Source organism: Natator depressus, chromosome 2 (assembly GCF_965152275.1).
Source record: "Natator depressus isolate rNatDep1 chromosome 2, rNatDep2.hap1, whole genome shotgun sequence".
Classification (NCBI taxonomy): domain Eukaryota; kingdom Metazoa; phylum Chordata; order Testudines; family Cheloniidae; genus Natator; species Natator depressus.
Window position 1 is genome coordinate 156,599,909 of NC_134235.1, and position 17,440 is coordinate 156,617,348.

General features: G+C 44.0%; 1 non-coding gene across 1 annotated transcript; it reads right to left on the minus strand.

Moving 5' to 3' along the window:
- Positions 1–17,118: 17,118 nt before the first annotated feature.
- LOC141983566 (U6 spliceosomal RNA) lies at positions 17,119–17,222 on the minus strand. The gene has a single exon (XR_012638405.1). It is a non-coding gene; the product is annotated as a U6 spliceosomal RNA (small nuclear RNA).
- Between the last annotated feature and the right edge of the window lie 218 nt (positions 17,223–17,440).

A 17,440-nucleotide genomic window follows, 5' to 3' on the forward strand; every position in this document is an offset into this window, starting at 1 on the left:
TTTGTCTGTTCAGGTCGGTCCCCTCTCTGAGGAGCATACATTCCTCCTCTCTGATTCCACCCCTGCAAACCTTCTGGGATGGGACTTGCTATGCAAACTTGGCTGTTCTATTTACTGCTCCCCAGATGGTGTCTATCTGCAAATCCCTCAGTCTTCCTTATGTGATTCTGTAGCCTCCCTGCTGTCTGAAACTTCCCTCTCCACTCCGGTCCCTTGCTGTCCCTTAACTCCGTCCCTAGAGCACCTAATCTCTCAGGTTCCTTCCTCCCTATGGCCATCTCACCCATCTGAAGTGGGCCGATTTAAATACTGACCCAGTTCGGATTACTGTAGACAATTCCAAACCTCTGCCTCGCCTGTCTCAGTATCCTTTGAATCCTGAGGCAGAGGCTGGGATTGCTCCAGTTATATCTGCATTAAAAGAACAAGGAATTATTGTCCCTTGTTCCAGCCCCTGTAACACCCCTATCCTCCCAGTTCAAAAGGCTGATGGCAAATCGTGGCGATTTGTTCAAGACCTTCGAGCTATTAACCATATTGTCATACCTTCTTTTCCAGTGGTTCCTAACCCTGCTACAATACTAGCGTCTATTCCTCCAAATGCAACCCACTTTACTGTTGTAGATTTGTGCTCCGCTTTCTTCTCTGTCCCAGTTCACTCTGAATCCCAGTATCTCTTTGCCTTCTCCTACAAGTCCAGCAATATACATGGACTACCCTTCCGCAGGGGTATACAGAGAGTCCATCCTATTTTTCTCAAGCCCTAGCCAGGGATCTCGCTGATCTGGTTTTCCCATCAGGATCCACACTGATCCAATATGTGGACAACTTACTCCTGTGCTCCCCCTCTCTGTCTGCCTCAGAAACTGATTCACTAACACTTCTCACAGCTTTAGCGAACAAGGGTCATAAGGCTTCTCGCACAAAATTGCAGCTCTGCCAAACCTCTGTCACATACCTAGGCTTCCTTCTCTCCCAGGGCTCCCGTACACTCTCTCCAGCCTGGGTACAAGCCATCCTTAGCTTTCCCCAGCCTTGCTCTCCATGCCAGGTCAGAAAATTCTTAGGCATGACAGGATTCTGTAGGCAATGGATTCCCCAATATGCTTCTCTGGCTAAACCACTCCAAGAACTCACTCGATCCTCTGTACCTAACCCCATGCCATGGCCACTTGAAGCAAATGCTGCTTTCATCTCCCTTAAGCAGAATTTAGCCTCTGCCCCTGCCTTAGGGTTACCTAACTATGACAAGCCTTTTACCCTTTTCTGTCACGAACAATCTGCTTGTGCCCTCGGGGTTCTTACTCAGGAGCACGGTGACAGAAATCGCCCGGTGGCTTATTTTTCTGCAACCTTGGACCCTGTAGCCCAGGGTTTACCCCCTTGCCTATGCGCTGTAGCTGCTGCAGTGCGCCTGGTCGAGATGTCTGAGTCCCTTGTCCTCCGCTCTCCTCTCACTCTCATGGTTCCCCATTCTGTGGAAACTCTCCTCCTGCAACGCAACACTGCTCACCTCTCCTCTGCTCGCTTCACTAGGTATGAACTTTTGCTGGTTTCAGCCTCACATATCACTATTAAGCGCTGCTCCCGGTTAAACCCTGCTACCCTCCTTCCTTTACCTAGTGATGGTGAACCCCATGACTGCCTTGCAACTGTCTCCGCTATCACTGTCCCGCGCCCCGACCTTTCAGATGTACCTCTCCCTAACTCTGACCTGGTATTATTCACTGATGGGTCCTGTTATAGAAATGACCAAGGCCACCTTGTTGCAGGGTACGCTGTGGTCTCTCTCTCTGAGACCATAGAAGTTGCGCCCTTACCCTCTGTGACCTCTGCCCAGGTGGCTGAACTGATTGCTCTAACCCATGCCTGCTTTCTAGCCAAGGGGCTCTCTGCCACTATTTTTACTGATTCTCGGTATGCCTTTGGGGTTGTGCATGACTTTGGCACCCTCTGGCAGGCTCGAGGTTTTCTTACCTCTACTGGTACCCCTATCAAGAATGGCCCCTACATTGCCGCCCTCCTGTATGCAGTTTTACTACCGTGTGCCTTGGCAATTGTTAAGTGTACTGGCCACTCAGCAGCAGACACCGAGGTGGCAAAAGGTAATGCACTTGCTGATGCTGCTGCAAAACATGCCGCCACTATAAAACCTTCACCAGAAGCATTTCTTGGTCCCCTCTCTGTCTCTGTAACGCCACCATCCCTGTCTCATCTCGCTCAGCTCCAGGATTCTGCCCCAGAAACAGAGAAAGACTCCTGGAGTGCTTTGGGTTGCTCTTTGCATTCTGATTCCCTTTGGCGATCGCCCACCGGTACCTTTGTAGCCCCCCTCTCACTCTACCCGTCTCTAGCCGCCCTGCTACATGGTGTTTCGCATGTCGGCAAGGAGGGGATGGTCTCTGCTATGAGTAAGGCGGGGTGGTGGGCTCCCCATTTCAGCTCCTTTGCAACCCGCCACTGTGCCGCTTGTGTTACTTGTCAAAGCCACAATGTAGGCAAATCTGTAAAAGTAACACAAGGGTTCCGGGGTTTGCCTCAAGCACCTTTCCTACACTGGCAACTTGATTTTGTACAAATGCCAAAGTGTCAGAAATATGAATTCATTTTAGTTATAATATGTCTGTTTTCGGGTTGGATTGAAGCCTTTCCCTGTCGCAAAGCTGATTCATTGTCCATTGCAGAATGTCTGTTAAACCACATTATCCCTACCAAGGGAATTCCTGCCACTTTGTCTAGTGACCGGGGAACACATTTTACTGGAAAAATTGTTCAACGTCTAAACCAGGTATTACATGTCACCCACCTGTTGCACTGCCCTTACCATCCACAGAGTGCAGGGGCAGTTGAAAGGCGAAATGGTGTGCTTAAAAATAAGCTGGCAAAAATCTGTAGTTCCACAGGGTTAAATTGGCCAGCTGCTTTACCACTGGCCCTTATGGAAATTCGGTCATCCCCATCCCAGAGACACAAATTGAGTCCATTTGAAATCATGATGGGACGCCCTATGCGAACAATGGCTACTATTACCCCAGCCCCAGACCTAAACCTAACTCACAGCACGCTCCTCCAGTACTGCAAAGGGTTAATGCAAGCTGTGAGCTCCTTCCATTCGCCGGTGCGAGCAGCTTGGCCGACGGAACCCACCTCTGCTGCCTGTCACACTCTTGAGCCTGGTGATTGGGTCTACCTGCGGCACCACCTTCGGAAGCACGCCTTGGAACCCCGGTGGAAGGGTCCATACCAGGTACTGCTCACCACCCAGACAGCAGTGAAATTATCCGGCATCGCTGCATGGATCCACGCCTCACAGTGTAAGCCAGCGCCACCTCAAGGGGACCAAGCACCTCTGCAAGACCACGCAGAACCAGCTTCAACCCCAGAAGACAAAGAGGAACAGCCTGCAATACCTTACAATCTGCGCTCTCGTAAGGGTTGCCAGAAGCAGAGGGTAAGCAGACAGCAGGACCCAACAAACAAGAAGCAGTAGTGAGCCTAGCGCCTGCTGCCTGGTGGACATAAAACCGTGACTGCGGTTCCCTCGAAAGGGGTTGTCGGAACCAGAAAGGGTCCTGCTTCCAACATGTGTCCTTTGAGAAGCTTAATCCTCAGCTACTGTGTCCTGAGGGTCTGGGGAATCCAGAGTGACAGTGACAATTCTTTCATCCAACAAGAGGTGCAGATAGCCCAGATCCTGAATATTTCTCATTGCTGGGTCTGCAGCCACATCCCAGCTCACTCACAAGCTAGCATCCCCACCATGGCAATCCCTTTGAATTCCTCAGAGCTTGCTGGAGAACCCTATCCACTTAAAAGGACATGGAAGGAAAATGACACTTGGGGGCTGGGAAAAACATATGTTCCTAAACTTATAAGTGTGGTGAAAGGAAAGGGCCACTGGTGCTGGGTGTGTAATGGGACAGGGCTGAATCTAGGGAGGAGCAGCTGTCTCCAATACATCGTGTCCCATGGTGTATGGGACTATTCAAACAAGGTTGGAGAATGGCGAACCGGGTATGGAAAGATAAACTTCCTCTCAACCTGGGATCAAACCAAAGATTCAATCTCTTGCTCCCCCTACAGCCTCCCTGAGAAAAACAGCACCATCTACAAATGTCATGTGAATGCTACCTCTTCTCCCAGTGAAAATCATCCTGTGCCCTTTGGGGGATACTATTCCTCCTTCGTAAATTCTTACATGTCAAAGGGTTGCAGTCAACCGTTCCCAGCTTTAATGGGACATCATTGGGTTTGTGGGGAAAATGCTTACACTGTGTTACCAGCAAATTGGTCAGGTATCTGTTATCCTGCTCAGCTTTTCCCACAATTCCGGGTGCTTCAATCCCTCCCACGAAATCGCCTCCGTAATTTCAGGCGAAAAAGGATGGACTTGCCAGATGCTAAATGGTATGTGGATAACATAAGCCCCCTAACTTGGGAAGAAGCTGTTGGCATTTCTTTAGTCCCAGTAGGGGGGGCAATCCACCATGCAAAAAGGCTTTTAAGGTTACAAGCGGTGGTTGAGATCATGGCCAATGAAACAGGAGAGAGCTTAAAAGCTCTAGCCAAAGAAGCAGGAGCGGTCCGACAAGTGGCCCTCCAAAACCGTCGGGCATTAGATATAATACTGGCAGCCAAAGGAGGGACCTGTGCTCTAATTGGAACAGAATGCTGTGTATACATACCTGATAATACTAATGAGGTAATAAATCGTGCTAGCCATCTGGAGCAAATTGCATAGCTTCCCCACGAAGAACCAAGTTCCTTGTGGAAATGGATAAGTAACTTATTCAATTTCTCTAGTCTGGGAAACTGGTTGTTTCAAGGAATCCTGACTATCCTATTTGGAATTCTAATAATCTTTGTGTGTTTTCAATTGATTTCTTGTTGTATCCAAAACTGCACAAGACACACCATCCATCAGGTTACCCCTAACCAGAGTGCTAATCTAATGTTGTTAAATGTCACCAGTGAAAGTAATGAAAAAGCACGATTGATGTATGGAATCCAGTAAGTCATTGGTCATGGGCGTAGCCTTGACCAAAAGGGGGGATTGTGGAAGTATAACATTGTATAAGGGGACATGCTGGATACATTGTATATGAGAGGGCATGCCAAAACATGTTACAAAGTATCTGAGGGAGCACACGTAGGGACAGTTAGCTTTTGAATGGAGAAGCAATTAAGATAGAGCCAGCACGTCTAAGAAGCAGGCATCAGAATGGAAGGTGTGAAGGGCAATTAGTTAAGTTAACTGGAAGCTGTTAAAGGAGATTGTTAAGGGTGGCAGGTAATTGAAGATACGTGACTGGTCTCAGGGATCTCGAAGGGTGGTGACTAAAATCTTTTTCTTCTTTTGTCTGTAACTTCTCTGTAACTTGTTCTCCAGCAAGCTGTATAAATTAAGAGACACAAGCTCCACTCGCGGGGCTCACGTCTAAATGTATTAGCAGAGCAGCTCTACTAATAAAACAGAATGGTCTGATAAATTGTGAGTCTGAGTCAAACTTTGACACAATACTCCTGTGAGGTAGAGTAGTGCTATTATGCCCATTTTACCAGTGCTGAACTGAGTCACAGAGAGGCTAAGTGACTTGCCCAGGGTAAATAAGGGGTCTGTAGCAGAGCAAGGAACCAAACCTGGGTCTCCCGAATCCTAGGCTAACATGCCCACTACTGGATCATCTCTCCTATCTTGCTGTAAATACCTAGCAGAGACAAAGCACTAGTTTTACTATGAGGTAAACGAGCTGAGGTCAACCACTGGCAGGGGTGGGGACTAGCATTGACCTCGCCTAGCTACCTACTGGAGAAAACTACAGGTGTCTTGTGTCTGCTAGAATTTTAAAGTGTCGTTATCCCGCAGCTAAAAAAAATCCCACCTGTTTGCTGTGAAATCTTAGCCAATCAGAAGATCAGTTACACCTCTGTGAGCTGTAGTTCAGATGACCTGACCATGCTCCACCGATCGTATACATTCACCCAAACAAGAAAACTCCCACATTGAAAGAATGGGAATAAGCTGACCAGTCATATGTTACACAGTGGTAAAATGAAAAAGGGGGAAAGTAAAAGCAAAACTGATTGTGCAAAACAAAGAAGCTAATATTTTCCAGGTTTTGTTGAAAGCTTACAAAACAAAAAACAATTTTTTTGAGAAATATGCAATTTTTTTAACAAAATTTGATTATTTTTTCCTTTTTTAAAAAAAGGCCAGTTAAAAACTTCTCATCTGCTGTATTGCTGAGCAAGAAGCATACTATTGTCCTGACTACTGGTAGGTCTATTTAGGAAATTTATTATTAGTTTTAATGTTCCTCCCCAGAAAGAAGCTTGTGCAGGGTCTGGATTTATTTGAATCTTAAAGGTTTCTAATAGTCGCTCTCACAAATACATAGAGAAGAAGTAGCAATTCTAAGGTACATTAAAGGATCAACCCCATCAAATGATAAATGTCGTAGCATCGCCATGCAGGAATAGAAGTTAGCCCTAGGTTGGCTGGTTAGTTTCGGGGGGAAGAAGGATGTCTAAGATGATGTAAAAATGCATTAATTTCTATTTAATATTGAATATAGAATAAATGAGCCGACAGATTGCTGCTCACTCTTCCCTACAAAGATCTTGATTTGTCTCATTTCTTCAGTTAAGGATCCTATGGGGGAGAGATTTTTAAATATGCTGTAATTCATAGTCCATCTTTGTATGCATTAACATCCAGCTTATTGAGGTTTTGGTACTTATAAGGCAGTACCCAGCATGTTAGAGGCCCAATATCTCCCCAGGAGACTTTGAGAAATAAATGAAACCTGTGAATCATCTTTTTTTTCTCTTACATTGGCTTTTCTTTGTTACTCTTGCTTAATACTCACCAAAGCGACTTCCAACCATAATGCAAAAGGCGAGAATTTAGTTCATTAACCTACTTTAAGATGTGCTCCAAAAATGCCTGGGTGATGAGTCTTTTTAAATGTAGGTCCTCTAAACAAAACACTTCTTTCTGACTATTGGTTCTGAATGTGCTACACTTGAAATGGGCCCTTGTAGTGATAGTGAGGGGAGAAATGAAGGTGGCTGTCTGCCACGTTTATATGCCCCGTTCTGTGACTAGTGTAAGTCAGAGCAACCTCAGGGCATCTTGATGCCAGCAACCTTCAGACATGTCAGATACAACTCCTCACTCCCCCACTCCCTCACCCCATGGCAGGCTGGAATGAAAGTAGTAAATCTCCTATTTCTACACGCTCTATTATTGTTAACTTGTATTTGGGATTGAGGCCTCACTGTCCTAGGTTCTGTACAAAAAATAGTAAAACGTGGTTCCTACCCGAAGAGTTTATAATCGAACTTTGGAACAAGATGAAGGAGAAAGCGAAGGGTGGGTATAGGTAACACAGATAACAGCATGCGATTACATAGGCTACTTAACGCACAACTTGAGCTTGATTAATTTACTGCTGTCCCTGTTTACTGCAGCTGTGAGAAATCTCAATGAGGCATGTTCATGATGTTCTCTTCACAATGTTTTCATTAACATGTTGTGTCTGATGCCTAACAATGAGGATGCTTTAATAACACAATTGCCTGAACATATATGGAGAAAGAACAGTGTGAATAATATACAGCAAGTATGGAATGTGTTCAGAAGGAAAGTTTTTTAGTAGAAAGTGCAATGTTTTTTTCACACCACATAATATTTTTGTTCTTTGTGTGGATATCATGGAGGCAGGCTCGCTGTGTCTCTGAAAGAAACAATTCTGAGAAAAATAGCTGACAGAGTTTGGGTGCTGCAAGTCACTGGCCCTGGCAGTCATCACTGAGAGAAATATGCCTTTGTTAATGTTCTAAAAATCAACCCATGATGCTGACTGGAAAAGCCAGATGCCTTCTCACTAGTGCTGGAAGCTGTACAATTGAAAAATAACCAAGTTCAATAATGGAAAAATGATTAGCAATTGGGATCTTCTAGTACATGGGGTGGGGAAGACTCCTGAATTGCTCTCAGACTAAATATCCCAACAAACAGAATTGGAAATTGGTTAAACAGTACAGCCTTTCTTCTTCCCAATGCTTAGCAAGCCTGTTATTTTTGCCTAAATCCATCTCAGGGTTTCAACAGATCCTACTTCAGCAAATTGGGCTCGGTATTGTATTAGCAAAGGAATGGAGCGTAGGGAGGAAAGCGAAATATCTTAAACCCCCCAAATTGGGAAGCCTAGGAATATAAATAAAATTGAATAAAATAGCTGACCAGAGCCCAGAAGAGCTTCTGAAACCACATCATTGCCAAAAGTTGGTGACTTTAAGAATCAGACAGATCTGGTGATCATAGAGAGAAGAGTCGGATCAGGTTGGGCTAAGATCTGGAGGGGAAGATGATGTGGGAGGAAGGAAAGATGCCCAAAGTGTTCAGGAAAAAAAATGGAATATGTTTTTGACAAGTAGTTGTTCCCTTCAATGCCGATCTCTCTGGACTGAATCTCCATCTGTTATAGATAGACATCTGCCTATCTATAACTGTCCTCTGAATATTGAAAATTTCTTGTTTCCCCAGGGAACAAAACAGTATATTCTCTGTTTGGTTGTGTGTTTTTTGCAGATGAAATTCTACCCTGTGTAAAACCTCGCTCTACTGCCTAGAACTCATTGATATTTTTCATATGACTATTTCTTTGACTTCAGTAATCATTTCAGTGGTGTTTCTTTAAACAGGATTAGCTTCCACCCTGTGCTGAGGGGCTCTGACAGCATGTTGCCTTCAGTGGAGTCCACCCTTGGTTCTGCTTAGAGAAAAAGACCCTGAAGCACAACACCGCCATCTCTCTGAGCCCTGGTCTACACTAGGACTTTAGGTCGAATTTAGCAGCGTTAAATCGAGTCTCTTGCTGTTGATAACAAAACTAAAGAATGAATTGTGCCAGTGTGAGAATGTTGCTGTGTGCTCTACCAAGAGTGTGGCAAACAACATATTTTCAGGAAAACAGGACATTTGAAATATCTCTTGTTGCCCTGAGAGAAGGCAGCCCAGAAGCCCACTGCAGGTCTAAGAGACTTTCTCATAGTCATACTGCTGTAAATTAACTATACTAGAACTGAACCGGAGCAAATCCTAGATGTGGAGAGAATGCTTTTAATCCCTTTATTTGGGGTGGGTTAGGGGAGGGAGCACACGAGGGGGGACATACCTTTGCCCAAACTCCTGTAATAATGCCCAGTTAAAGACCAGTTTAGGAGCAGGTATCACCACTGACATTCCTATAGACCTGAAGCTTAGCTCTCTCCCTGGAATCCATCCCTTGCTAATTTTGAATGGTCTATCATTGCCTTAATATCTGCATCCGCCTCTCGGCTGGGGAGGTTGGATTGGGCACACGTTATGCGAAGGCTGGATTCTCCCCAGGCCCACACAGCAGGAGATTTGGCAAAGAGCCGAATCCATTTTGTTGTGAGTTAACTTTGTTTGTTCCCCAAGTTGGATTTAATGGATTCATTTTTAATTTTTAGAGTGTGCATGTGTGTCCCTCCATGGTAGTGAATCTTTCAGATGTTACTTACCTAAGGGGGAGTACAGGCTTTTGCAGACTTGCTCTTTAAAGGCGAGAGAATTACAGTACTTTCTCCAACGTAAATCAGGCACCATCAATTACAGTGAAAGGTGACCTGCAAGTGTGTTTGGGGGTGGTGGGAGAGGGAAAGTCAGAGGCCTTTAGAAATATGTGCTGAGTGCCCTAAGTATCCAGGGAGGACGAGGGACATTCAATACATTTGTCATGTACCTTACCTTTGGTTTTCTTTTTCAGGTATGAGTCATCCAGACCTGCCACAGATCACTGACTCCAGCTCCATGTGCTATATTAGTACTGGTTATTTTGGGGCCATTCAGCACATAATGCTAAGGCACTTTTAATTTATATATTTTGTAGACAGGTGGCTTTTGCAATTGGTTATGGATGGCTCCTTTCACCTCTCAGGTTCTGGCTTTTAATCCAGCCTAATCATGTGAGTAACTAGAAGTTTGTTACCCTCTGAGGGCTGTGTGAAATGAGTTGTTGGTCTTGGTCCAATTCTTGGTGAACATGTCTCCATATTACGAAACCACCACCATTAACTGACAACATTGTTGGCAGCATCAGCACAGAAGTCAAGGTGTAGGATTGAACTATTTGCAAACTCATTGAGGTGTTTCTCTCCTCCCTCTCCGCTCCCTTCTTCTGTTAGGGTACTTATTCTGTGGATAAACTTCATTCTCCAGAGTTGTTAATCTGCCATGCCTTTCTGAGCACTAAATTAACACACTCACAAAACTTGCAAATCACCTCTTCTTCTTTGACCCCAGCGAATGGTCAGTTTATGCCTGGGAGCTTTGGGACTGGTAATAGTTCCAGTTTTATTAACATCCGGTAAATGCAGGTGCTATTCTTATAAGTGTTGAGGGTGGGATTTTTGAAAGAGCTCAACACTGGCCTATCTCTGCTCTCATCAAAGCCAATGTCCATTGACTTCAAAAGAAGTAGAGTTAGACCAACACTGACCATGCGCCCCCCCTTCCTTTTTGATAGCTCATTTAGCTACTTGTCGTGTTACTGTTCTGCACTAATAAGTTCCACAGTTAATTATATAGTGAATGAACAATGAATTTCCCTCCTTTAGTTTTCGGTGTTGCTTTTTAGGTTTGAGGTTCATGTGCTGCCCACAATCTGTTCATGCACCTTCCCCAGGCATGAAAATCAAGGTCATTGTACAGGACCTGACCTTGCTTCCCCAATGGGAGCAAGATTGAGGTCATGGTCCTGATATCCCATGGTTTTTATAGTCTGTGACAAAATAAACTGGAGCAGGTGACTGTACTCTTGTTCCCTCTTACTTCGCTTTTGTATCCTTAAACTGCCTCATTGAGGATAGACATGGTAGCGGATAATGTCAGTCTCCTGTATTTTTAGAAATGTGAAAACTGCCATGGGCATAATAAGGGGCCTTCTTCAGTCTTTGTCCTTTTCTTCTTCCAGCAGTCGACCCTACCACCCCCACCCCCATGCTTCTATCCAAACCCATGCGGCTGCCACTGCTCTTGCACATTCCATCTGACGCTCAGGTTTAAAAAATAAGCTTCCGGTCTCAGAACACTGGCTACTGAGAGAGGCCTGTACAACCTTAATTCACACTGCCCACTCCACACCTTGTGTGTGTGTGTGCGCATTGTCATAGTCTTGAATTACATGGTCACATCCTATTTTTTCCACAGGACCCCTGTGATGATTTGAGGGATCTCTGTAAACTTTATGAATTCTAGTTGATAATATGAAGTTGTATCATGAAATGTCTGCATCATGGAAAGCTTCTGTATGTGTATGTACCATGAGCTGGCAGGGTTCTGTCATGTCTTCCCCAGACCACCAGAGACAATGGGGAATACTTGCAGTGCTTTGAATGGACAATAGAGATGCTAAAGGAGTTTGCTCAAGATTGAAAAAGCTACTTCCTCCTCTGTCTGAAGAGACGGGGGATGAGGAGGGCAGCAGACATTTACCATACATAGAACAAAAGAGTCAAGGCATTGCGGGAGGGGGCATATATAAGCAGGCTCAATCACACAGGAGAACTTGGGGCATGACACAGGAAGTCTTGGCAAGATGGAGACAACCAGCCATGATGAGCGAGAAGCACTCCAGCATGTTGATGCCTGATGAGGCAGAGTCCCCTGCCTCTCTATCTGAGTCCAGACAGTCCCAGGCCTTCCAAGGAAAGGGTGGGATTGTGCAGGGCCCTGCATTTAGAATGGTTTTTTCTTTTTTGTTCTCTAAATGATCTGTACTGTCTTCTTTTTGTGTTAAGAGCAATAATGCGTTAGAGTTCTGTGCAAAGTGTCTGTGTTACATGCTTTACAAGTACCATCTGACCCAAAAGGCTCACATCTTTGGTGGGATTCTGGGAGCGATTGTGTTGTGAGCTACAGCCCTGAGCCCAGGATCTAGGTCTGCTCCCTGAGATTGTTCCTAGAGACCCCAAGACAGAAGCAGTGCATAGACTCCATTCAGGCTCTGGGAGGCTTAAAACACCTAGGGATCCAGAAGCTGGACTTCCCTTACAGGAATCTGGTGGTCAGCTAGTTGGGGAGCCCAATTGGATTTCTGACACCTCTGCCTCTTGCAGCACACGGGTCCTGCTCTGGGGATGAATCCAGGTTGTGTAGTGCAGAAGGCAGTTGTATGTAGGACCCCTGTCTCATTTGTTGACTGAGTCCCTGTCAAGGCTGATTCCCCACCCTGGCACTTCGAGTGCGGAAGGTGGTGGCCCACAAGGACTCTAAAAATTAATACTGGTCACTCCAGGCTTGTATTGAACTCCCAAGGTTACAGCTTTTCTCTGACCTTGGATTGGTAGATGCTGCCACCACCCTTTGAGAGCCCAGGAAGGCGCACTTGGGAATTCTTTCCTTTGGGGTACCCTCAAGCCCTTTCACTGCCCCCTCCCCCTTTGGGGAAGAGCTGAGAAAGGAAAAGAAAAAAAAGAAATCAGTTGTTGCCATCAGCTAAGTAAAAAAAAAAGTGTACAACCTCTTAAGAGACAGAAATCCAATCCTGTTCTTAAAAAAGGTACAATTTATTAAAAAAAAAAGAAAATACATCTGGGAACTCAGGCTATTGCTAGATTTTAAAAGAGTAACTACAAGGATTAAGCACCAAGAATAGCTCTCTTGAGGTCCCGCTTAAAGGTTACAAGCAAAACAAAAGCACCTGGGGTTAGCACAGAGGAGTCCACAAGCCATAAAGAAATAAAAAGAGATAAACCTAATCGCGTCTTCCTAGCCATTTCCTGATCTATATCTGGGGTTTCAAATAAGTAGTTTCTAGGTATGATATTGAGGATTTTTCATACCTGGCCCCAAGCTTCTTACAGCATAGCTCTGCTCCGTCCACCTCTCTAGCCGGTGGAACCCCCACAAACGGACAAAGGGGGAGTTTTTTCTCAATTTTAAAAAGTTCTAGCCTTCCCATTGGCTCTTTTGGCCAGATGCCCACTCCCTTCCTTTTATCTATGCATAGCAGTGAGACTTTTTAGCCCTATTATAGGTAAAGCAAGTAGAGAACAGCTACTAAGAGGGATTTTATAGCTAACTGGCTGGCTGGGTGTCCATAAAAGGGAGCTCCCCCCACTTCATTTATCACAGTCCCCTTCTCAATTCCTTATCGGATGTCTCCCTTCCCCCCATTCACCCCTTTATCTGATCTGTGCCTGCACCTCCATCCCCCTGCTCCCAATCACACCCCAGCTCACTTTCCATATCCCCATCCCCACTGGCTCCAATCTCCTTCTCTGGGATCCTTATCAGTGCTCCCCTCCACTTCCTTGTCCCAATCATACACCAGCCAGTCCCAGTTTATCTCATGCACCATCTTCCCATCAGAGCTGTCTCCCTTCTTCTCTGCTCCACTGGTTCTCAACCCTAGTTTCTTTGCCTACCCAGTCCATCTCCTCCTCCCAGCCTCAGCTTCCCTCATCTCCCCACCCCTTCAGCAGGTCCAGCTCTTATCTTCTCTTCATTCAGTTCAGGTAGCTTCCTCCTCACTGCCTGGCATTCAGCGGGAGCACAGGAGAGACTGGTACCCTGCTCTTAGTTCTGGTGCTTGGACCTGGGTTGGCTCCTAGAGCAGCTAGCTGGGTGCTGCAATTGCAGGGAAAGCCCTGCTCATCCCCCTGCAGTCCCAGGCTGGAGCACGCTCATTGCGGATGAAATCTTCAGGGGATTAAGCTGTGAAGCACTAGCAGTCTGTACTGAGCATGCACAAACTGCAATTCTTCTGATGCTTAAAACTTGGACAAACTTTGGCAGGTTTTCACTGGGATGGCAAAAGGCACCTCTTGCCAAATTTCAAGTCTCTTCTGCACAGCAGTGTGGCACTAGAACTTCTCAAAGAAAAGGTCATCAGAATGTAATATGGCCAAAAACAATGTATTTTTCCCAACCCCTGTTTTCAGGAATAGCTGAATTTTTTTGGCTGAAATTTTCCAGAGAAGTTCAGCCTAAGGCAGACACCTGTCATAGAAAACTTCAGCCTGAATGGTTAAAGTATGGTAAAGTTATAAAGCAACTGAAAACAGGGGTGTTATGATAGGAAGTGTTAGGCACTCTGTCATAAACATACAGCTAAGGGTAGCAGAACATCCCTCCTTTACCAGTAAAGGGTTAAGAAGCTCAGATAACCTGGTTGGCACCTGACCAAAAGGACCAATAAGGGGAGAAGATACTTTCAAATCTGTGGGGGAAGGTTTTTGTTTTGCTTTTCTTTGTGTTCTCTTGGGAGGCAGAGAGGCACCAGGGCAGGGAAATCCATCTCCTCCAAACAATCCTGAAATAAGTCTCTGATATTACATAAAGTGTAAGTAAACAAGGCAAGGCGCATTAGGTTATCTTTTGTTTTAGCTTGTGAATTTTCCCTGTGCTAAGAGGGAGGTTTATCCCTGTTTTTTGTAACGTTAAAGTTTTGCCTAGACGGGAATCCTCTGTGTTTTGAATCTGATTACCCTGTAACGTTACCGTCCACCCTGATTTTAGAGGTGCTTCTTTACGTTTTTTTCTTTATAATAAAGTTCAGTTTTTTAAGAATCTGATTGGTTTTTTAGTGTCCTAAAAACCCAAGGGTCTGGTCTGTGCTCAACTGGTTTACCTATTTGGTTGGCAGATTATTCTCAAGCCTCCCCAGCAAAGGGGGTGAAGGGACGTGGGGGGGATATTTTAGGGAAACAGGAACTCCAAGTGGTCCTTTTCTTGAATCTTTGTCTAACTCACTTGGTGGTGGCAGCAGTACCCATCCAAGGACAAGGAAGGATTTGTGCCTTGGGGAAGTTTTCAACCTAAACTGATAGAAATAAGCTTAGGGGGTCTTTCATGCAGGTCCCCACGTCTGTACCCCAGAGTTCAGAGAGGGGAGGGAACCCTGACACACCCTTAATAATAAGGTGTGCTCCCAGCCTGCGTATAATCACACTGTATTTTCAAGTGGTACCTGATTTATAATCTGCCATTTGGTTTATGATCTGTTAGCATTATGATCTATTAAAGTATACTTTTTAATAAATCACATGCTGGTAATTGACACAGATGACCAAAACCATGACGTTTTTGACCACTTCTGAACCACAGATTTACAGCGAAGCAGGGTTGGCGATCATGTGAGTAATAGAACAGAGTGTACCTATTGATGGATTGTGTTCAGCACCACATTTCAGAGCATACCCTTGGGCTCAGATTTCCAGCATATTTTATTTGCCTTGACCTTTGCTCAGACTTTAGAATGTTGACTAACCACCTCATGCTGACAACGTCATTAAGCATTTTGGAGAGAAATCTATGCAAAGGCTGAGATCATCTGCGGACTTTTTAAAATGTCTTAAATGCTGCAAACTTTTATGGAATATTAACACCATGACCTTTGCTTCACAGCACTGATAGCGAAGGAAATCTCATTATAGCCACTGCAGTCTAACTTCAGTTTGACTCTATTTTGTTTTTTCTTTCTAAAAGCCTGCTGAAAATGTAATTCAGCCCTTAAGGCGAAGGTATTTTATCCTATGGTTTTATGAGGGTTTTTTTATTGCAGTCTGAGTCATATTTCACAGAATGGTAGACAGCTCTGTAACAGCTTTTGGAGAGAACCTGGAGTAGAAATACTTGGACCTCCATAGAAACCCACTTCTTTCTAAATGCTGTGGGTAATATGATAACCCAACCCACACAACAAAGCGTAATTACTCACCTGTGCTATCCACAAAACTCCCTCAAACAAAAATTGACAAAAGGTGATATTCTGGCCTTTGGTTTCAGTCATGCAACCCATTTAAATCAATGAGCTTTTATGGCTGTAAGAGCAGTGTTTGGCTTTAGTGTACTATATCAAGGCATCACGTTTGGATACTAACACAGAGCCAGACCTTTAAATCCCCACCTCACAAATCTGGGGTGCTCAGAATTAGGTTTTTGTTCACCCTGTTATAAAGGAACATCCTAGCTGTTGTTTTGCCTCTGCATTCAGATTCTGTTAGTGAGGTATTCCTATTTTACTGGCCTTCAGGTAAATGCATTGGTTGTCAGTGCAACTACATTCCATGAAATGAAAGAAAATATTTAAATCAGTTACTTAGAAGCCATTTAAGGAGCTGTCTTCAAACAGGCCAGTTAATGAATATTAAGAATCTTAAATCCTGCTACTTGTCTGTTTACAAGTGTTTAGCCCCTGTATATTTTCCAGGAATACATGGTATAATCATTTGGTGATTAGCAGGAGAAACTGTTAATAGTTTGTTACAATGGCATTACCATAGACCAGTAAAATCATTACAAATTACTAAATCTAATCCCTTGCCAGTGTGTCAATTAATTTTCCTCTCACCAATCCATGAGGAAATCTTAGAGGTTTTCCTTGAGTTGGTTTCTTCTTGGGTTGTCTTTGTTTTTCTTAGCTGTCTGTGATAGTTGGCATACAGAGATGGACAGGAAGAGCTAAGGAGTGCATGCTGTTTGAGTACAGTAGCTGAGTGGCATGGGTGATCACTTCAGAATTTTTTATACTCTTCTTCTTATTTTCATGAAATTATAGGAAAACACTCCTTTTCCAGGCTTGTTGAGATTCAGGTTGGCTACTGTCATGCTTTCGTCGGCTCATGTCTTCAGGGGTTGATTTTGTTGACATATTCAGCTTTTGATATGTAATCTGTTTAATGAATGTGCAGCACACTTCTAATTGGCTGTGTCCTGTTGGGGAACACTTCAGATAACTTTTAGTTTTTGAATTTCCTTTTGATTCTGTCCACTTTGGGAAATGTTCCTTTAGTTTTATTAGCGTTCAACAGGGAATTAAAAAAAAAAAATCAAAACTTGTTCTTTATAGAAGAATTTTAACTTTAAAAACAGTCTTTTAAAAAAGATCAATAATTCTTAGAGTCTTTAATTACTATTTAAGCTAAAGAAGTTGTTAATACTTCATAACAATTTTTGGAGAGATCATTCTTCTTGTCTTCATGAGCTGGGAGAGGGAGTTGCTGGAGCACTGACAGTAATTAATTAATTCCCCATTAATATAAATAATCTATACTTAAATGGCTTTTTACATTAGTAATCAGCTGTACTAGATGGAATGCTTCACGAATGTGCGTGTCATCCTCGTGCAGGGGCCATGCTATTCTTTTCTGTATCATTCCAATTTTAGTATGTGTGCTGCAGATTACATTTCAGGTTGGTACATAAAGCATTTTATCACTTACATAGCAGTGATATTAAGAAACCACATGCTCTTTGCATTTAGTTAAAATACTTTCAAATATGCCTTTCAAAATGGTTTGCCATTTCAACATTTAAAAAATAATCAATGGTTTTTAACAAAACGTTTCCCTACTACACACATTTTTCTCTAAAATTTTAAGGGCGCAGAATTTTCTTGAAAAGGGG